The sequence below is a fragment of the Macaca thibetana genome, chromosome 12 (assembly GCF_024542745.1).
Source record: "Macaca thibetana thibetana isolate TM-01 chromosome 12, ASM2454274v1, whole genome shotgun sequence".
NCBI lineage: Eukaryota > Metazoa > Chordata > Mammalia > Primates > Cercopithecidae > Macaca > Macaca thibetana.
Window position 1 is genome coordinate 52,677,703 of NC_065589.1, and position 23,755 is coordinate 52,701,457.

The window sequence follows — 23,755 nt, forward strand, 5'->3', positions numbered from 1 at the left end:
AAGAGAGTGGTTAGCTCAGTTCCAAAGATAGTTCAATTCTTGAGACATTGCTACTTTATCTGATCTAAGACTACCCAGTTTTTATGTACAAGGAAGTTCAATGTACACAGTCTCTTATCAACATTCCAGACTCCCAACCAGCCTGATCTGAAAACTGAGTTTGACTCTACACATCTAATTTATGTAAAGTGATGAGAAAATAGTGAATCTAACCTCTTTATCACAATACATCATCCCAATTTGAGATTACATGTGAACAATTAGGCTGCTGTCTCATTAAAAAAAAAGCTTCATAGGAATTTCTATGATTAATATCAGTTATCTTCTCTTTTCTAAGAGCAAAATTAAAACCCATCAATATGACATAGTCCATCTTTGGGTCCTGGTTGGGGATGGGGGATGGGAGGCAGCGGATGAGGAGACAGAAACATAAGGAAACTAACATTGCTTGGATTGAATCCCCAACAGCAAAAACCCGAAACCATGAAAAACAGGTAATAATATATGCATACATAAAAGATGAAAAAACAGTTCAGAGAGCTAAGTATGTCTCTTCCCAGTTCCAAAGTTGATGTTCCTGGCAATATGCCACTGACAGAGAAAATCTATACCACATCTGATCATAATAAATAACTCAGCTAGGAATCAGCCCTGTAAGTCTATGATGGCCTAAGTGTTTGTGTTCCCCCCTGCTCCCAAATTCATATGTTGAAACCCTAATCCCCAATGTGATCATGTTTAGAGATGGGGACTCTAGGAGGCAATTAGGTCATGAGGGTGAAGCCCTCAGGATGGAATTAGCACCCCTATAAAAACAGAAACCAGACAGCCTGCTTGCCCTGGCTCCTTGACAGCCCTCACTAGAACCCAATTGTGCTGTCGCCCATGATCTCGACTTCCCATCCTGCAGAACCTGGACATAAGTTTCTGTTGTTTAAGGCCACCCAGTCTGTGGTATTTTTGTTACATTAGGTTGGTGCAGAAGTAATTGCTGTTTTTGCCATTACTTTTAATTGCAAAAATACATTTGAACAGCTCCTATCTTCTTGTGTTCTCTTCTTCAAGGACAAACAAGTGTCTTGGCAGGCTTAATTTCAAAACAACCTGTACCAGTTTAAGGCTATTAATATTTCTCCCACAGAATCACATCTGATAAGTCTTGCCACTTAAAGCCATTTGTTCTACTCTTACAGCATCCAGCTAATATGCTGTATCTTAAGCCCAAACCACCTAAGCCTAATCAGTGTTACCACGTGGAGTCATGCTAACCCAAGTCCCCAAAGGCAAATGCATATTACCTCACTGAGGGAGTAGCTGATCATATTTCATAATGCTTAAACATCTTCTCCTAAAATGTGGTGGAATAGGAAATGCAAATATCCAACTTGGCTTCCCTGTTATTTGTTCATAAGAAGCCTGGCTACCTAATTCTCTAATGTCAAATTTTGGACCTTTTCTCTATCTTGTAAATCACAGCAAGTGTTAGTTACTCTGTTATCAGTGAAACTGAGAAGGTCAGGCCCTAATCTTCCATATCTTTATCAGAGTGCCTCATGCTCTTAGTGAGATAGTCCCTCACATTCAGAGCACCTCACCAGCTTGAGCTGCAGGATACAAGGGACTATACAGCAATGCTATATGATATGGTTTCGCTGAGTCCCCACCCAAATCTCGTCTTGAATTCTCATGTGTTGTGGAAGGGACTCGGTGGGAGGTAACTGAATCATAGGGCAGGTCTTTCCTGTGCTGTTCTCCTGACAGTGAATAAGTCTCATGAGATCTGATGGTCTTGAAAAGGCCTTCCCTTGTCCAGCTTCCCTGGACAAGCTCTCTTTTCTTTTGTCTGCTATCATGTAAGATATGCCTTTCACCTTCTGCCATGATTGTGAGGCCTTCCTAGTCATGTGGAATTGTAAGTCCAATAAACCTCTTCCTTTTGTAAATTGCCCAGTCTCACATATGTCTTTATCAGCAGCATGAAAATGGACTCATACAGTAAATTGGTACCAGTAGAGTAGGGCACTGCTGAAAAGATACCTGAAAATGTGGAAGCAACTTTGGAACTGAGTAACAGGCAGAGTTTGGAACAGTTTGGAGGGCTCAGAAGAAGACAGGAAAATGTGGGAAAGTTTGGAACTCCTAGACTTGTTGAATGGCTTTGACCAAAAATCCTGATAATAATACGGACAATGAAATCCAGGCTGAAGTGGTCTCAGATGGAGATGAAGAACTTGTTGGGAACTGGAGCAAAAGTGACTCTTGTTAGGTTTTAGCAAAGAGACTGGTGACATTTTGCCCCTGCCCTAGAGATCTGTGGAACTTTGAACTTGAAAGAGATGATTTAGGATACCTGGTGGAAGAAATTTCTAAGCAGCAAAGCATTCAAGATGTGACTTGGGTACTGTTAAAAGCATTCAGTTTTATGAGGGAAGCAGAGCATAAAAGTTCAGAAAATTTGCAGCCTGACAATGCCATAGAAAAGAGAATTCCATTTTCTGAGGAGAAATTCAAGCCAGCTGCAGAAATTTGTATAAGTAATGAGGAGCCAAATGATAATCCCCAAGACAACAGGGTGGGGAGGGCAGTGGAGGGGTGGGGGTGGGATGTCTCCAGGACGTGTCAGAGGTCTTCACGACAGACCCTCCCATCACAGGCCCAGAGGCCTAGGAGGAAAACATAGTTTTGTGGGGCAGGCCCAGGCTACCCATGCTGTGTGCGGTCTAGGAACTTGGTTCCCTGCATTCCAGCCACTGCAGCCATGACTAAAAGGGGCTAAGGTATAGCTGGGGCTGTTGCTTCAGAGGGTGGAAGCCCCAAGCCTTGGCAGCTTCCACATGGTGTTGAGCCTGTGGGTGCAAAGAAGTTAAGAATTGAGGTTTAAGAACCTCCACCTAGATTTCAGAAGATGTATGGAAACACCTGGATGTCCAGGCAGAAGTTTGCTGCAGGGGCAGGGCCCTCATGGAGAACCTCTGCTAGGGAAGTATGGAAGGGAAATGTGGGGTTGCAGGCCTCAGAGTCCCTACTGGGGCACCACCTGGTGGAGATGTGAGAAGAGGACCACCATCCTCCAGACACCATAATAGTAGATCTGCTGACAGCTTGCACCGTGTACCTGGAAAAGCTGCATACACTCAATGCCAGCCCATGAAAGCAGCTGGGAGGGAGGCTGTACCCTGCAAAGCCACAGAGGCGGAGCTGCCTAAGACCATGGGAACTCACTTTTTGCATTAGCATGTCCTGGATGTGAGACATGGAGTCAGAGGAGTTCATTTTGGAGCTTTAAGATTTGACTGCCCTGCTGGATTTTGGACTTGCATGGGGTCGGTAGCCCCTTTGTTTCAGCTAACTTTTCCCATTTGGAACAGCTGTATTTACCCAATGCCTTTACCCTCATTGTGTCTAGGAAGTAACTAACTTGTTTTTTATTTTACAGGCTCAGAGGCAGAAGGGACTTGCCTTGTCTCAGATGAGACTATTGACTGTAGACTTTTGAATTAATGCTGAAATGAGTTAAGACTCTGGGGGACTGCTGGGAAGTCATGATTGGTTTTGAAATGTGAGAACATGAGATTTTGGAGGGGCCAGGGGCAGAATGATGTGGTTTAGCTGTGTCTCTACCCAAATTTCACCTTGAATTCCCATGTGTTGTGGAAGGGACCCAGTGGGAGGTAATTGAAACATGGGGAAAGGTCTTTCCTGTGCTGTTCTCGTGATACATCTCATGAGTACTGATGGTTTTTAAAAGGGAGTTTCCCTACACAAGCTCTCTTTTCTCTTCTTGTCTGCCACCATGTGAGATGTGCCTTTCACCTTCTGCTATGATTGTGAGGCCTTCCCAGTCACATGGAACTGTAAGTCCAATAAACCTGTTTCTTTTGTAAATTGCCCTGTCTCGCATATGTCTTTATCAGCAGCGTGAAAAACAAACTAATACCCTATATTTTTCTTATATTTTGGATGGTATCCAAACTTGCTGAACTTTCAATAATTCTAATACATCATCTGTAATTTAAAAATTTTCGATGTAGACAATGTTCCATCAAATAAATAATTGGTCTTTCCTTTCTAGCCCTGATGTCATTCATTTTTCTTTTCTTTTTTTGCTGGCTATAATTGCATAGTAGTAGCAATGGCAGAATTATTTTTGTTCCTGCTTTTAAAGGGAATATTTCCATGTTTTACTACAATGTTTGTTGTAGGATTTGGCAGTTAAGAAAATCAGATTAAGGAAGTCCCATTCTATTCCTACTTTCCTAAGATATTTTTATGAATGGGTGATTTTTAAATAAGTTTTTCCATCTGTAGAGATAAGCAAATGGTTTCTCTACTTTGATCTGTTAATGTGATAACTTATATAGATTTTCAAATGCTAAATCATTTATTCATTTCTAGAATAAACCAAACTTGGTTGTAATTCTTTTTAATACATTGCAGGATTTGGTTTGCATATGTATTTTCTTATTTTTGTATTATGTTCATGAGTGATATCAGCCTATAGTTTTTAAACAGTTCTCCTGTATTGGTATTAATGTTATAATGGTTTTGTAAAATGAGTTGGAAAGCACTTCATTTATTTTAGTCTTTGGAACAGGTTATATAAGATAGGAACAATCTGTTTTGCAAAAGTGTAGCAGACCTCAGCAAAAAAAAAAAAAAAAAAAGTGTTTTTTTTTTTTTTTTATTCCTTCCCATTTTCAAGTTTCACACATGCTGGGTCAATTTTGGAAATCTGTATTTTTCCAGATGATTTCCCATTTTCCCTAAGTTTTAAAGTCTATCAGCATTACATTGCTCATTTTATTTTCTCATATTTTATTTAAATAACTGCTTTGCATGTTTCTCTTTTTCATTTATAATATTAATTTCTTTGTTCACCAGTGCTTCTTATATAATATTCCTTTGTTCTAGATTTAAGTTTCTTCTGCAGTTAGTACATTCTTTAGTAATCTTTCTGTCAAGATCTCAGTGGTAAACTCACTCTTTTTCTAAACACAACCTTCTTTGACATTCCTTCTGAAATATTTTAGCTGGCTTTTCAAGCCTAGACCAATAGGAATGTTCCCTTGGCTCTTTGAAGATATTATTCCTTTCTTTCAATTCCTTTGTAGGTAATCTTTATAGTTTCTTTAATATTCTTTCTTATATTTGGTGCTCTAAAATTTTATGTGTAGGTATGGGTGTTTAATTATTCTGTTTGGAATCTGCTGAGTTCCTTAAATCTGAGGATTAATGTCTATCATCTAACATAAATACTGTTCAGCTATTATCTCTTTGACTATTGCCTCCCCCCATTCTCTCCTCCTGGAACTTCTCTCTGACATATGTTGGACCTTCCCATTCTACCTTCAATGTCTCTTAACTGCTTATATTTTCCATCTTTATATCTTTGTGCTGCATATTGAATAATTTCTGTAAATTGAAAGTTCTATAAATTGTCTTCAGCTATGTCTAATTCTCAACTTAGGTCATGCTTTGGGTTAATTTTTGTTACTGTTATTTTTTTTTCATTTTTTGAAATTCTACTTGGTTTTAGTTTTTGTTTTGTTTCATTTTGTATTGTTTTTGAGATTGAGTCTTGTTCTGTTGTCTAGGCTGGAGTACAGTGGCAGGATCTCAGCTCACTGCAACCTCTGCCTTCCAGATTTAAGTGATCCTCCTGGCTCAGCCTCCCAAGTAGCTGAGAGTAGAGGCGCCCACCACCATGCCCAGCCAATGTTTGTATTTTTAGTAGAGATGGAGTTTCACCATGCTTGCCAGGCTGGTCTCAAACTCCTGACCTCAAGTGATCCACCTGCCTCAGCCTCCTAAAGTGCTGGGATTACAGGTGTGAGCCACCAGGCCTGGTCTCTATTTGGCTTAACTTTTTAAATTTAATTCTAATGCTAATAATATAATCAGGGTTCTGGTTCTTATAAGATGAAATAAATGCTTCTGGAATTCTTTTATACCGTAAATGAGAGGAAAACTTGGGGCAACCACGTTGGGAAATGCTTAGTATTATCACCTAAAGCTAACACATACCTATGATATGACTTAGAAATGATAATTTTTAGATGTATAACCAACAAAAATCGTGCACATGTACTCTGAGAGATAAGACTATCCATAACATCTGTGTTTATAATAGTTCCCAAACTGGAAATGCCTGCTAACATTAGAATATCTGGCAAATATTGTGCACTCAAGGAATGTAAGTTTTATTTTTATTCTTTTTTATCCTATGAAAGTTTTTCCATACTTTGTATATTCCAAAAATCTGCCCATCTGAGAACTAATAGCATTCCTCTAAAATACCTGATTAAATATATTTGAAAACGGCTGAATAATTCTTAACTGAAGAATTATTAAACATTTGTGGTAGATTGAATCACTGAAAAAATTTATTTTCAAGTACCAATATTCTAAATAAATCACAAATTTTATTTGCCATTAATTAATTAATTAATTAATTTGAGACAGAGTCTGGCTCTGTTGCCCAGGCTGCAGTACAGTGATGCAATCATGGTTCACTGCAACCTCCACCCCATGGCTCAAGCAATCCTCCCACCTCAGCCGCCCCAGTAGCTGGGACCATAGTGCCAACATGCACAGCTAGTTTTTTGTATTTTTAATAGAGACAGGGTTTCACCATGTTTCCAGGTTGGTCTCAAATTTCTGAGCTCAAGTGATCTGCCCGCCTCAGCTTCTCAAAGTGCTGGGATAACAGGCATAAGCCAATACATCTGACCGATTTGCCTTTATTTTTAAGAGACATACTTCTATCACACTATAATAAAGCCTTTTCTTCCTATTGAATCGCAGGACTAACTTTTTCAAATAGATATCTTGTAAGGAGACAAAACAATTTTTAAATGAATTTTTTCACTATAAATCACCAATTAACCTATTCTGTCTCGCAGTTAAAAGAAAGAAAAAAAACCCTGAAGTTACCAGGTTCACTAAACTGTCTCCACCAGTCAGTCTCATTCAGTAGCTGTGAGCCCAATATATGGTTTCTGTGTAGATCACAGTGCCTTGCTTTTCAGTGCTTCTCATGTTCCCTTTCTAAGTGAAGGCTGAAAAAGATTTAATAGATGCAATCTGAATCCTAAAATCACTGGTTTAAAAACTTATACAATGCAAACATATGAGTACATGGAACTTAGTATAATGTTATTGGTTAAAATTCATGCATATTCTTTCTGGAAAATGGGGAAATGAGTCATTCAGCTAGTAGTAAAGGGCCTAGTTATACTAAGTCATTGATTTAGCTCTTTCCCCTATCTTCCTACTACATTTTATGTATGTATCAATAACAATAAATAATTATAATAAATTGTATTTAGTATCCTCACTCAAATGGCAGAAATGATGTATTTTAAGTATTCCCAGTTCCTAGTTGAGTGCCTGGTAATCAGTGGGAACTCAAGATATGTCTGTTAAATAGATGAAAACTAAAGGAAGTTGTAAATATATTAGGAAGTACTGTGAATTTCAGGCTAAGATCTCAGATTTGTAAATCACAGGGCAAGACTCCATTTTATAGGACTTGATATCTCCTGGATGATCTAATAAAAATCTAATTTCTACAACTATAAAATCAAGAAACACATTGGTTGCATAATGTTTACATCAAGATGATCCAATAATCTGGCGAGGTCAATCCTGAAACAGGCTTATGCATATTTAATATAATGCACTCCACTTGCTTTTTAACAGTATTTGCTTATATAAGAACTTTTGTTCTTTTATTTTGGGTAGAATATGAAAAATAGATTTACTCTCAAATATCTAGACAAATATATAATTTCTCAGCTATAAATTTACCTTCATTTTTTTTCCAGGCAAGAAATATTCTTGTTAAAATATCTCCTAAAAAAATTGCTTCCATGTGCTCAATGTCTTAAATAAGAAAACTCCAAAGGAATCCTCTGATATGTCCATCAGAGCTTAAATTTGAATTGTATTTATTATTGTTAAACCTTAAATAAGGCTCTTAAATAAGCAGCTTACTATTTTCCTGGTATTTTATTAAGTAAATATGGGAATATTATCATTCCAGTTTTGCTTATGGAGAACACAAAAGAAATAAATCCTTATTGCCTTACCTCAATAGTCGTAAATGTAGTAGCAGAGATTACAGTAGGATTTGCTTCTCTCTTTTGTGAGAAGCACGGTATTGTTTTTGTGGCACTATTAGCAATTCTACTTTTTCCCCAAAGCTTCTTTTCATTGACTTTTAATTACAAGCTTCTCTTCTGTACATATTCAACATTATTTTGGGCCTTGTTTTCCTTCAAAAGATTTTAACTCTGTTTTTCCCCAACTTAGACTACTATTACTGAGAGTGGTTGGGGAGAAGAATATTCTGCTTAAACAGAAAGTGATAAAATCAATATGTGTATAAGCAATTTAAAATATTACTGTATTAGAATTTTAAAATTACTCATATTTACAAGACAATAACTTCTCTATTTCCTTTAAGCTATCCTAATTAATCTTGCTTATGAATCTTCTACTCTACTAGTCATAAAGAAGGTAAGGGTAAAATTATGAGAAGAAAACACATTTGCTCACATAATCATCTTAATCCAGAGGTATTCTCTGGATTTAAACGTCATGCCCTTTGCACCAGAAAGGAGCATCCTAGGTCACAATTACTTTGAGGAAACTTGATTAATAGAGATGTCAATTATAAACTAGGTGAAATGTCTACCAAAAATAAACACCTTGACTTTAGGATAGTTGATCTGAAGCCATTTTCTTCTTTCTGGCAGTGATTAGAGAATAGAACCAGTAGTCTCTAAGTCGCTCCTAGTTCCAGATAATAAACTCATATCATCTGAATATGGGTCTTTGCTTTTTGGTGGCTGAGAGGGAAAAAAGTGAATGCAACTTGTTTATCCAAAAGTAAGTCCAGAACACATTCCTATTTTAATGAACTGGCAAATATTTTCTTATCCAATAAGAGAATACTTCTGCTGCTCAGTTCCTGCTTCTGCATAAGCATCTGTAATGGGGGATCAATACTGAGCTACTGCATTTTGTCTTATAACTGATTTCTAAGCCAGGAGTCAAAGGCTGATGAAAGGTCAACAAAAATAAAAATAAGGATATTTTATGTTGAGTCTAAGAGATCTCTCTATAAGATGACATGACAATAGTAAATAATGGAATGGTTATACCTAGAGTCTACTTACTTGCTACTTGTTTAGAATGTGGGCCTGAGAAGCTGGGATGTGTTGCTTATGGAAAATAAATTTGGTATGATTTTAGATGCCTATTAATAGGTATGCTACTTGATAGGGTAAAGAAATGCCTTTTAAAAGCTGGTATAAACTACATTCTGAGTTCAGGCCTACTGGACCATCCATGTAGGACTGATTAAGGCAAATAAAGTGACAAATTAATATGTCACTGTAGGAAGTGACATATTGGTAATTTCTGAAGGCAAGAATTTCCTAGCATGAGGTCTCTCTTCAAGCACGAGCACAAAGAACTTACTGCAATTCATGGAATTCTCTTTCCACTATGTATATTTTATTTTAAAAAGTTTAATTTAATGATATCTAATAATCCAGAGAACTGAGTTGAAACCCTGGTTTTGGCCCTAAAATATTGGGGAGCTTTAAAAAATGTTCCAGTCTCTTAGAGACAGTTTGCTTATCTATAAATCAAGGATTTTCTAATGAATCATCTAAGACCAAATATAAAGTTACATTTAGTGTTCTTCATCTGTAAGTACTCAATTAGATTTCATTTAAAGCAAGTATGATTAGACTTTCATGTAAATGTAAATAATAAAATGTCACTGTCATATTATGAATTAAAAGTTACTTATCCATGCAATTCTTATACTTTATCTGTCTTGGAATCTTTCAAACATTTACTATCCCTCATACTGAAATCTGTTTATAGTTAATATTTAGTATCTGTCTTTAATTTTTCAAAGTTTCTTCTTTTTTTAAAAAAAATCACAAATGAAGAAAGAGAGTTAATTACCTAAAACATTTTGCCTTAACATCACTTTCCTGAATCAGTGTAGGTCAAAAGTCTAGTCATACTTTCATTAAATGGGAAAGAAGTATATCCCAATATTCCAATTTGTTTCCCATTCCATGAGTTAAAACATGAGTTTCATTTAGTCATGTTTTATAAACCTCATGGGAGAAAATAAATTTTAAAGTCTACCATTTTAGCACAGATAAGCTATGCAATTTTCATAAGAACTATAAACAAAAGGCCAAGAGACTAATATTTGGGTTTGGCATTTTGATATAGGGATCACTAAAGAGAAACATGGACGAATATTACTATGACCATGGTTTAAAAAAAATCTTATTCTAAGCCTAGTGCCAACCAGACAGGTAGGAAAATCAGATAGGAGCAGAGTTTGGGGATATTAGAACAATGTCAAATAGCAGCCCATAAATGACCATGTTATTTACGAACTCTGAGACCATTAAATATGTAGCTGTTTGCAAAGCAACTTAAGAAATAGAAAGAAAAGATCAAAATCACCTAAGATTGAAAGTCACATCAAAACTAGATCCATGAAAACCTCAACTAAGTCCTGATTGTCCCTCTTAAATTCTCATAACTTATATCTTCAAAAATGAACTTCCCCTGCCTGGATCTAAAGAAATGTTTCAACTCTACACTGAAATACTAAAAGAAAGTATTTGATGATGTTTTATTGGCAATGACATTTTAAACTCATAAAATTGCTTTCAATTTGGCATTGGCAAATTCTAGTTCACAATAGCTTAATGTTTTCAGATACAAAGACAGCAGTTTCAGAAGTTAAAAGAACAGACATTTAGAAGGGGCCAACAATGGCTCTTAAGAACAGATTGTTGCAACTTGTCTTTTCACATACTTTCTTCATTGGCTTCCATGTATGCCAAAAGACTGGTTTTATGAGTCAATGAATTTAGCCTTTTTTCTTAAAGTGATCTCTCAGAGATCACAGAGTTACTGGCAAGCTTTGTTGGTTTACATCATGTTGGCTAGAAGAATGTGGTTATGAAGCAGTCATCAGCCAAGGACCTTAGGGACGAGAGAACTTGGAACACTGAGCTTCACAAAACAAAGGGAGCTCAAAGAAATGAGTTTCACTCACAGCCAAGTATGACAGAACCACGACACTCTAGCAGTCCACATCCCAAGTTGAAGTAGGGCACGTCCTGAATTCAGGGAAGAAAACCAAAAGTCCCCAGAAATTGAGTCTAAAGAGTTTCACTTGTAAGTAGAGAGTAGATGTTTTATATTCACGAAATAATCATTGTAAGTGATTATATAGACAGTGAGAATACAAAGGCTCAGCACAACAGTACTCATCAACCCAGAACTCTAGTGAGCCTCCTGGGAGACTTTGCCCTTCTGCTCCACCGCTGTCACCGTGCCCATATAACAAATACTGGAGGCAGGTCCAAGTGCCTGGGACCCTTAGGCAGTTATGGCACCAATATCATTTGTACACAGTTGGGTGGAGGCCAGTTGCTGGTAATCATAACTTTCCTTTACAGGGAGAAAGGCAAGTGCCTAATCCCAGCTCAGACCTCCTACCTTGTCTAGTGCCCTACACCCTTCTCTATTTTCTCAGCTTTGGTAACTCCCACTATTATCCCGCATCACAGCCCCTTGCACTGCAGCCTTTGGAATCCTAATCCCTTGCTAATCAACTTCCTACATCCTCATCTTGTCTTAGAAGTCTCTTCATCTCCAGGCTCTACAGGAATCCTGGGCCTCCCCTGAGGATAGCCCTTCTCCTGCAGCCTTCTCTCCAAAATGGATAGCAACAGAAATTCTCCTGCCCACTCCTGACTCCAAACAGGGATGTTTCCCCTGCTTCTGTGAGGCTTCTGCCCTGTGATCATATCTGCTCTGCCTCATCACTTTTAGATCTGCCTCTTACACATGCTTTGCCATTCAGAGAGAACTTTGGGACCTGGGTCCACTATTTCTCTCCCCAACAGGGTCTGCATAATGCCAAGGCAATGATAGCCCGGGAGAACAGAATCAAAAAAGAAAAAAATAGCTTAAATGATAACACGATACTATGAATCCCCTCAGAAATTTACAATGTAATCAATATCATTAAAAGTAATGTAAATACAGTTTGTTTATGGCAAAATACATTTAAAGTATATAAATATTTACATAGACTCTATATACAAATTCTTACCATTTCCTATTCAATAGGTGAAACACACTGTTAAATTTACTTCATATTTGTTAATGTGAGAAATACATCACCAATTTTTTAAAGGAAACTGCTTGTTTGAGAGGTCTGCATACACTAAAATGTAGATTAAATTTTACTTCTGCTAAAAAACCTTGCTTTCAAGACCTGTTTGGAGCATTTCATTTTAAGCCTTATATGTAATAACTAAACCTTTTCTTGTCAGCATTAATTTGTTTTAAGTTCTAGAGACATGGGAGACATAGTCTTGAGGCGAATTTATAAAATTATCATTATTATGTCCCCATTAATATACATTTTTCCCACAATGGATATAGTCTCCCCTTCCCTCAATTATCTATGCTCATTAAAAAAAATACAATTAAGTAATTAAAAACAAAGGCAAAAATAAAAATTATATAGAATCCATCCCCATCAGATAATCATGAAAAGTGGTAATTCCTTTATACAAAGCTTTATGAAATTATATCCAGCATTTTTCTTTTTTACCATGAAGAGTAAATGTAGTTCTTCCAAAAGTAAAAATGTTAAAAACCTAATATTTAACCTTCTTTTCTGGAGTACAAACCTACTCTAGATATATAGCATCCTGTGATGTGTGTGTATGTGTGTGTGTGTGTGCGTGTGTGTGTGTGTACAAGTTTAGGGAGTCATTTGTTTCATAATAATGTGATCTTATTTTCAACTGGCATAAAGAGAAAATGGAGAGATTTTGAATGTAGTTCTGTGAGGCCTTGGGTACGTTTTCAAAAACTCTCTGTGCTTTAGTTTCCTATCCGGTAAAACTATTACCACCTACCACATAAGGTTGTGGTGAGGATCAAAAGAGGGCCTAGCTCAGGGAAAGTCCTTAATAAGAACTAAATTGATTTCTTTTAATGGCTGTATGATACTAATGATATGAGTGTGCCATAATACAGTATATTGAGCCATTTGTCTACTGAGGGGCACTCACTCTGTCTCCAGTCTTCCATTAGTACAAACAATGATGCAATAAACGTAACTGGGTGCATACCTTACCTAGTAGTGATTTTATTTCCATGGGATAGATTCCTATGATGGGATAGGTAAATGTATTTTTAATTACAATGGATAATACCAGATTACATTTTTGAAAGACTGAAACAATGAACATGTCCACATACATGAGAATACTCTTCTTTTTCAGCAGCAATTTTCACTGTTGATTTTTGCTAGACTAATGGCTATGACATTATATATTGTTGTTATTTTATTTGCATGTCCCTTACTCCCAGCAAGGTTGAGCGTGGTTTCATGTTTATTGGCCATTTGGATTCTCTTTTCTGCAAATCTCTTTTGCCCGTTGTTTCTTTTTGGTTATTTATGTTTTATCCATTTGTAAGCACTTTTGTATAGTCCAAATCTTCTCTATCATGTGTTTCAAATAAATAATTTCCCCTAATTTATCATTCCCTTTTTAAAATTTTTCATTAAAGCATAGCACTCATTTTCTTTTGATTTAAATTTAATCATCTGTCAACAGATTTTGAAATTATGTGTGTCTTGTCCTTTATAACTTCTAGGTCCTATCTTGGTTAATCAACAACTTGAAGGATGTTCGTATGTATATAAAATCTATTATTTCTTTTTTCTTTTCTTTAATCAATCTGGAACTTATCTCAATATATTAATACTTTTTACCAGATTAACAGGATGTTGGATCAGCACCATTTTTAAAATAACCCATCTTTTCTCCTTTTAATTGAAATACCATTTTTATTAAATATCAAATATCCACATGTACTGGGTCTATTTCTGAGCCCTCTATTCTATTCTTCTGACTTATCTTTTTTTAAGCCAAAACCAAGGCCAATAAGGAGGTCATGATATGCTCCAATCTGGTGAGGCAGGTCACTCCTCACCAGTTTTCCTTTTTACGTTAATTATTCCATATAGCCTTTAAGATCACTTTATCTAATTCCCCAAAACCCTATGCAAATTTAAATTAGAATTGTATTACATTTACTTAATTTGGGGGGGCATTCATGTTTCTATGATAATAAATATACCTAAAAATTTATTATTTAACGTCCTTATGTATCATTTTATTATTTTTCAGGAGGTCCTTTAAAATTTTTTCCTCTTTTATAGCTTGTTGCTAGCACAGAGAAAAGTATTTTTAATCTATCCACCTTAGGTTAATTTCAACCTTAGTATTCCAATGACCATTCTAAAGCTCCTCGATGTTCAAGCTACTCTTTCTCCCCATTCTTACTTCCTACTTCATTTAAAAAAATTGAAGTTATTAGCTTTCCAGACTCCTGTCTGCACAATCACACTGAATAGCCATCAATGTACTCTGAGGAGCGCAAGTTCAAATGCTGGCTTTCTCTTCCAGTGCATGTATGGTTCTTAAGAAAGCCTTAGAAAAGCAGGGGGAGTGTCTCCCTACTGCACATTTTACTCAAGTAGGAGACCTGCCTCCAGACACAGATCTCTTCTATACTCCCCAGTTAGCTCTTACATAGGCAGTCCACCTCACAGCCTGGAGTAGATCTGGTCCCTACCCAAATGGCCACAATATTGTGTAACTTCTCCCTAAGAGTGAAGTTTATTTCTACTCTTTGAATCTAGACTGCCAGGTAACTTGCTTTGGTCAGTGGAACATAGTTAGATGTGAATTTTGGGATTTGTGTGCATGCAATAAGTCATATACTTCTATCATAAAGCAAAATGTAGCCCTGTGTTGTATACAAGAGACACTTCTAAGACAAGACAATTCAATCAGGATAACACTATGAGCAAATATGAACTAAAAGAAAGCACAGGCAGTGATTTTAATCAGTAAATATAGGACTCACACCCAAAAGCAATTTATAAAGACTTTTAAAAAATGCTAAGTATGAGAATTCACAAGGAAGATAAGTTATGAATATCTGTGTACCAAACAACTTAGCAATTACTTGCATGAAGTCAAAGCTATAGAATATACAAGGAGAAACAGAAATACACTAAAAATAAGACAGATGAATTCACTTTCCAAACTAAAATACAGCAAATGGTTAAAAAAATAAGAAATGAAAAGAGTAACAGAAACAAAAGGGATTATGAAGCTGCTTTGCACAACTCTGTGCAAATAAACTTGAAAACCTGGAAGATGAAACAAATGATTTTTCCAGGAAAACTAAATCATTCAAAACTCATCCCAGCAGACTTAGAAATTCCACAGGGGTCAATTACTATAGAAATTAATATATTATAGAAGCATAATCAAAAATATCAAGGTTAAATGCTGTAAGATAATACTGAAATTTTGTGTTGAAATTGAGGGAAATCCTAAAGAAGAGGTTGCAAAATAGCTTAATTATTGCTTACATATGTTGCAAATATCTCCTCAACTCCAAAATGTACCCATCTCATCTCACAGAGGAATCTTTAGAGAGTAGGCAATGCTATTTGAATTGTTCCAGATTTTAGAAAAATGAAAAATTCCAGACTATAAGTTATAACACTGATGATACTAAAGCCTAATAGATTGCAAAAAAAGAATTATCAGCTTTAGTTATGAATATCAATTCAGAAGACTTAATAAAATATTAACAAATTAGCACATTAAGAGAATAATATACCATGATCAAGTGAGATTCCTTCTCAATGCTTGTGTAAGAATGCAAGAATAACTCAATAATACAAAATATATTAATGTAATTTACCATATTAATAAATTTATGGTGGAAATTTTTGTTTATATTTATAGTTGCTAAAAGGAATTTAATAAAAATCAAAACTATTCCTGATTTTTTAAAAAGCACTCAAAATAAGAATTGATGAAAACTTTATACTATTATACATATTTTATCTTAACTTTAAGGCTGCTGATTTCCTAGTGGAGAAACACTGAAGATATTCTTCCTAAAGTCTGGAACTAGACAAAGATGCCCAAAATCACCCCTACTAGTTAACATGTTCTAATTGATTGCCTATACCTCCAATACCATAGAAAATTAGAGGTATAAAAATTGGGGAAAAAAATATTTCTATATTTTCAGATGGTATGATTGTACACCTGAAAAATCCAACAGATACCAAATGAAAATGATTATAAGAAAATTCAGCAAAGTAGCAGGATATAAAATTATTAATACACATAAATTAATAGTCTTCATATATGTAAACAATGACTTAGAAATAATGGGCAAGTGGCCGGGCACGGTGGCTCATGCCTGTAATCCCAGCACTTTGGGAGGCCGAGGTGGGCAGATCATGAGGTCAGGAGATTAAGACCATCCTGGCTAACATGGTGAAACCCCATCTCTACCAAAAATACGAAAACTTAGCTGAGCGTCGTGGTGGGCATCTGTAGTCCCAGCTACTTGGGAGGCTGAGGCAGGAGAATGGCATGAACCCAGGAGGCAGAGCTTGCAGTAAGCGGAGATAGCTGCACTCCGGCCTGGGCTACAGAGTGAGACTCCGTCTCAAAAAAAAAAAAAAAAAAAAAGAAAAGAAAAAAAAAGAAATAATGGGCGAGTAAATCCCATATCAATAACAACAAATGACCAAGTATTAAGAATTATTTAAGAAATATTCAGAACCTAGAGGAGAAATTTTCTAATAAAAAGGATACAAAAGTTAACTTAGACAAATGTAGACTGTGTTCTTTGACAGAAAGACTCATTATCATAAAGCAGTTGTATTATATTTATAAGTTACTAAGGAACAGTAATAACAAAAAATACAGATTTTCTTTCCTGGAACTAGACAAATCAATTATAAAATTCTTATGGGGGAAAAAGTGAACAAAACATAGCCTATGAAATTCTGATTAAAAAAAGCAATAAAATTACTATTCTTTTTAGGGGTTTAAACATACTGTAATGCATCAATAGTTAAGAGTGTGGGATTGGCTTATGAAAAGACAGACTAATGAAACAGAGTAGAAAAAGTCCAGAGAAAGACTTAAATGCATATGGGGATTTAGTGCACAATGAAGACTGAATGCCAAATCAAAGTTACGATGGACTTTTAAATAAATAAATAGCTTTGGGAAAATGGAGTGGCAAGTTGAAAGAAAAGAAAGCCAGTTCTGTACTCACGCTATGTTATGGGGATACAGAAATAGGTCCAAATGGAGCAATGATTTGAATGTAAAAAAATGAAATGTTAAAAGTATTAGAAAACAACATAGGTGATCTTTGTTAGAATCATGGGAAGACCTTTCTTTCTTAAATTAAAAATATTTTTAAATTTTTTGTAGTGATGGAGTCTCATTCTGTTGCCCAGGTCTCAAACTACTGGCCTCAAGCAATCCTCCCAATTTAGCCTCTCAAAGCACTGGAATTAGAGGAGTGGGCCATGGAGCCAGGCCAAGACCTCTCTCTCTCTCTCTCTCTCTTTTTTAAATTGAGACAGAGTCTCACTCTGGAGTGCAGTGGTGCAATCCCAGCTCACTGCAACCTCCGCCTCCCAGGTTCAAGCAATTCGTGTGCCTCAGCCTCCCAAGTAGCTGAGATTACAGGCGCCTGCCACCATGCCTGTCTTATTTTTTATATTTTTAGTAGAGACAGGTTTTCACCATGTTGGCCAGGCTGGTCTTGAACTCCTGGCCTCAAGTGAACTGCCCACCTTGGCCTCTCAAAGTGCTGGGATTATAGGTGTGAGCCACTGTGCCTGGCCTGGCCAAGACCTTTCTAACTATAAATCAAGTCTGGATAGTTGCTTAGTTTGTTCATTGCAGCAATATTCACAATAGCAAAGACATGGGATCAACCCAAATGCCCATCAATAATAGCCTGGATAAAGAAAATGTGGTACATATACACCATGGAATACTATGCAGCCATAAAAAGGAACTAGATCATGTTCTTTGCAGGGACATGGTTGGAGCTGGAACCCATTATCCTCAGCAAACTAACACAGGAACAGAAAACCAAACACTGCATGTTCTCGCTTACAAATAGATGCTGAACAATGAAAACACATGAACACAGGGAGGGGAACAACACACACTGGGGCCTGTCATGGGGGATGGGGAAAGGGAGAACATCAGGATAAATAGCTAATGCATGCGAGGCTTAACACCTAGATGATGGGTTGATAGGTGAAGTAAACCACCATAGCACACATTTACCTATGTAACAAATCTGCACATCCTGCAAATGTATCCTGGAACTTAAAATTTAAAAAAAAAAAATCTGGATAGCATAATAGTCAAATGTAAACACAAATAAACCAAACATTTATGTATGTCAAAATATCCCATTAGCAAAATCAAAACAGAAATGACAAATAGGAAAGACATTTGCAATTCATAGCACAAACTGAGTGCTTATATGTATTCTTATATAAAAACTTCTAGAAATAGTGAATGAAAAGGCTAATTTTATAGATAAGTAAGCAAAGAATATACACGAATAGTTCACAGAAAAAAGAAATACAAAGAGCCACTAAAAAAATGAGATGATGCTAAACTTCACCAATAAAAATGCAAATTAATATTACACTGATAGAATTCCTCAACTATCTGATTGGCAAAATCCAAAACTCCTATAGTACTTATTGGAGAGGCTATGGGGAAACAGACACTTTTAAATATTGCTGGTAGGAGTAGAAAAATGGAATAATGAAAAAAAAAAGCAAGAGATCTTGGCAGACGGGAAGCAAGACTAGATTGCAGCTCCGACAGAGCAGTTTGCAGAAGCTCTCATTTGAATTTTAGCTCCAGATTGGCTGCAAGAACAAACCTGCAATCCCGAGAGGACCCACAGACCCTCTGAAGGAAGTGGACTGATCCTGCAGGACCCAGGACCCAAATACCGTAAGTGCCCCAACTGCAGAATTGGGAAAGGGAGACCCTCCTCTCCCAAACACGTCCCCACTGGAGAGGCTGAAGGTCTGTTTGTGGGAGAAATTTCTGACTTTACCTGGAGCTGAGTCAATCTGGAGAGCCGAGTGATGTACAGTAGTAGAGGAAGCTGCAGAAAGGACCTGGGAGCTCGCTGCATCCCCTAGCAGGCCATTCCTGCCTGGCACCACAGAGATCCATCAGGAGGGTGACCAGAGGAGCAGGGGGTGAAACTCCACAGGGAGAAGGAAATCTCTAGCTGAACTTTGAAAGAATTTGAATGGGTTGAGAAGCCTCCTGGCCAGAACTCGGGGGAGGGTACAAATCCAGTGTGCAGCCAAGCACTTTTCTTTTGCAGCTGGAAGGTGGGTAGCCCAGGGCAAGTTTTCAAAACTGTTATGCTCTCTGCCTGGAAAAAGACTGGGGGCTGTTGTGGGGGGCACAGTGGGAGGGAAACTGGCCCTTCGGTTTGCATGGGAGCTGGGTGAGGCCTGTGACTGCCAACTTTCCCCCACTTCTCGGACAACTTGCATGACTCAGCCAAGACAGCCATAATCCTCCTAGAGATAGGCAGCAACACAATAATAGTGGGGACTTCAATACTCCACTGACAGCACTGGACCAGCCACTGAGACAGAAAGTCAACAAAGAAACAATGGATTTAAAGTATACCTTGGAACAAATGGACTTAACAGATATATACAGAGCACTTCATCCAACAACTGCAAAATACACATTCTATTCAACAGTGCATGGAACTTTCTCCAAGATAGACCATATGATAGGCCATAAAACCTCAATCAATTTAAGAAAACTGAAGTTATGTCAAGCACTCTCTCAGACCACAGTGGAATAAAACTGGAAATCAACTCCAAAAGGAACCTTCAGAACCATGCAAATATATGGAAATTAAATAACTTGCTCCTGAATGGACAGTGGGTCAAAAACAAAGATGGAAATTTAAAAATTATTTGAACTGAATGACAGTAATGACACAACCTATCAAAACCTTGGGATACAGCAAAGATGATGCTAAGAGAAAAGTTCATAGCCCTAAGCACCAACATCAAAAACACTGAAAGGGCACAAACTCACATGCTAAGGTCACACCTCAACAAACTAGAGAGACAACAACAAACCAAACCCAAATCCAGCAGAAGAAAGGAAATTACCAAGATCAGAGAACTAAATGAAATTGAAACAAAAAAATACAAAAGATAAATGAAAGAAAAAGCTGGTTCTTTGAAAAGATAAATAATGGGTGTAGTGGCTCTTGCCTGTAATCCCAGCACTTTGAGGGCAGAGGAAGGTGGATCACCTGAGGTTGGGAGTTCGAGACCAGCCTGACCAACATTGTGAGACCCCATCTCTACTAAAAATACAAAATTAGCCAGGTGTGGTGGTGCATGCCTGTAATCCCAGCTACTCAGGAGGCAGAGGCAGGAGAATCGCTTGAACCCGAGAGGCAGAGGTTGCAGTGAGCTGAGATTGAGCCATTGCACTCCAGCCTGGGCAACAAGCGTGAAACTCTGTCTCAAAAAAAAAAAAAGAAAGAAAGAAAAGTAAAGAAAAGGTAAAATTGATAGACCATTAGCAAAATTAACCAAGAAAAGAAGAGAAAAAATCTAACCTCACTAAGAAATGAAACAGGAGATATTACAACGGGCACCACTGAAATATAAAAGATCATTCAAGGCTACTGTGAACATCTTTACACACATAAAGTAGAAAACCTAGAAGAGATGGGTAAATTCCTGGAAAAATATAATCCTCCTAGCTTAAATCAGGAAGAATTAGATACCCTGAACAGACCAATAACAAGTAGCGAGATTAAAATGGTAATTAAAAAATTACCAAAAAAAGTAGTCCAGGACCAGATGGATTCACAGCAGAATTCTACCAGACATTCAAAGGAGAATTGGTACCAATCCTTTTGATACTATTCCACAAGATAGAGAAAGAAGGAACCCTCCCTAATTCATTTTACAAAGCCAACATCACCCTAATACCGAAACCTGGAAAGGACACAACCAAAAAAGAAAACTACAGACTGATATCCTTGATGAACATTGATGCTAAAATCCTTAACAAAATACTAGCTAACTGAATCCGGCAACATATCAAAAAGATAATCCACCATGATCAAGTGGGTTTCATACCAGAGATGCAGGAATAGTTTAACATATGTGAATCAATAAATGTCATTCACCACATAAACAGAATTAAAAACAAAAATCATATGATTATCTCAATAGATGCAGAAAAAGCATTTGACAAAATCCAGCCTCACTTTATGATTAAAACTTTCAGCAAAATCAGCATACAAGGGACATACCTTAATGTAATAAAAGCCATCTATGACAAAGCCACAGCCAATATAATACTGAATGGGGAAAAGTTGAAAGCATTACTGAGAACAGGAACAAGACAAAGATGCCCACCCTCACCACTCCTCTTCAACATAGTACTGAAAGTCCTAGCCGGAGCAATCAGACAAGAGAAAGAAATAAACGGCATCCAAATTGGTAAAGAGGAAGTCAAACTGTCACTGTTTGCTGATGATATGATTATTTACCTTGAAAACCCTAAGGACTCCTCCAGAAAGCTCCTAGAACTGATTAAAAAAAAAAACATCAGCAGTTTCCAGATACAAGATGAATGTACACAAATCAGTAGCTCTTCTGTACACCAACAGCAACCAAGCAGAGAATCAAATCAAGAACTTTTACAATAGCTCCAACAACAACAACAAAACCTTAGAAATATGCCTAATCAAGGAATTGAAAGACCTCTGCAAGGAAAACTACAAAATTCTGCTGATAGAAATCACAGACAATACAAACAAATGGAAACACATCCCATGCTCATGGATGTATAGAATCAATACTGTGAAAATGTCCATGCTGCCAAAAGCAATCTACAAATTTAACACAATCCCCACCAAAATACCACCATCGTTCTTCACATAGTTAGAAAAAACAATTCTAAAATTCACATGGGACAAAAAAAGAGCCCGCATAGCCAAAGCAAGACTAAGCAAAAAGAACAAATCTGGAGGCATCACATCAAACTATACTATAAGGCCATAGTCTCCAAAACAGTGTGGTACTGGTACAAAAATAGGCACACAGACCAATGGAACAGAATAGAGAATCCAGAAATAAACCAAAACACTTACAGCCAACTGATCTTTGACAAAGCAAACAAAAACATAAAGTGGTGAAAGGACACCATTTTCAACAAATGATGCTAGGATAATTGGTAAGCCGCATGTAGGATAATGAAACTGGATCCTTATCTAGCACCTTATACAAAGATCAACTCAAGATGGATTAAGGACTTAAACTAAAACCTGAAAGTATAAACATTCTAGAAGATAACATTGGAAAAACCCTTCTAGACATTGGCTTGGGCAAGGATTTCATGACCAAGACCCCAAAAGCAAATGTAATAAAAACAAAGATAAACAGCTGGGACCTAATTAAAGAGCTTTTGCATGCCAAAATGAACAGTCAGCAGAGTAAACAGACAACCCACAAAGTAGGAGAAAATCTTCACAATCTACACATCTGACAAAGGACTAATATCCATAATCTATAATAAACTCAAACAAATCAGTAAGAAAAAAATAAACAATCCCATCAATAAGTGGGCTAAGGACATGAAAAGACAATTCTCAAAAGAAGATACACAAATGGCCAACAAACATGAAAAAATGGTCAACATCACTAATGATCAGGGAAATGCAAATCAAAACCATAATGCAGTACCACCTTACTCCTGCAAGAATGAACATAACCAAAAAATCAAAAAACAGTAGATGCTGGCATAGATGTGGTGAACAGGGAGCAATTCTACACTGCTGGTGGGAATGTAAACTAGTACAGCTGCTATGGAAAAGAGTGTGGAGATTCCTTAAGGAACTAAAAGTAGAACTGTCATTTGATCCAGCAATCTTACTACTGGATACCTACCCAGAGGAAAATAAGTCCTAATTTGAAAAAGATACTTGCACATGCATGTTTATAATGGCACAATTCACAATTGCAAAATCATGAAACCAACCCAAATGCCATCAATCAATGAGTGGATAAAGAAACTGTGATATATATAAATGACAGAATACTATGCAGTCATAAAAAGGAATGAATTAACAGCATTTGCAGTGACCTGGATGAGACTGAAGACTATTATTCTAAGTGAAGTAACTCAGTTATGGAAAACCAAACATCGTGTGGGAGCTAAGCCATGAGGACGCAAAGGCATAAGAATGATACAATGGACTTTGGGGACCTGGGGGGAAGATTGGGAGGGTGGTGAGGGATAAAGACTACAAATATGGTACAGTGTATACTGCTTGGGTGATGGGTGCACCAAAATCTTACATATCACCACTAAAGAACTTATTCATGTAACCAAATACCACTTGTACCCCCAATAACTTACAGAAAAATAAAAAATAAAAATAAAAACTTAAAAAAAAAGAAAAATGGAATAACCATCAGGAAAGGGTTTCTAGAAATACCTATTAAAATTTCAGATGTATTTACCTTTATTTCTAGCAATCTCATTTTTTAAAATATATATATGGTTATATATATATATATTTTATATATACACATATACATATACATATATATTACACCCACATATATATATATAGAGAGAGAGAAAGAGAATCATGAGTTTCTTAATAACAGAAATACGTTCTGAGAAATGTATTATTATGAGATTTAGTCATTGTGTGAACTCACAGAGTGTACCTA

General features: G+C 36.7%; 1 protein-coding gene across 2 annotated transcripts in view; it reads right to left on the bottom strand.

The window, feature by feature from the left end:
- C12H2orf88 (chromosome 12 C2orf88 homolog) overlaps window positions 1-23,755 on the bottom strand; it is a 59,585-nt gene that overhangs the window by 28,498 nt on the left and 7,332 nt on the right. The window contains exon 2 of one of the 2 annotated variants that reach the window (XM_050751932.1): window positions 6,934-7,058. The exons of the other annotated variant lie outside the window; for it this stretch is intronic. The gene's annotated coding sequence lies outside the window, so the exon portion shown is untranslated. The remainder of the gene's footprint in view (window positions 1-6,933; window positions 7,059-23,755) is intronic. 2 annotated transcript variants of the gene reach the window in all.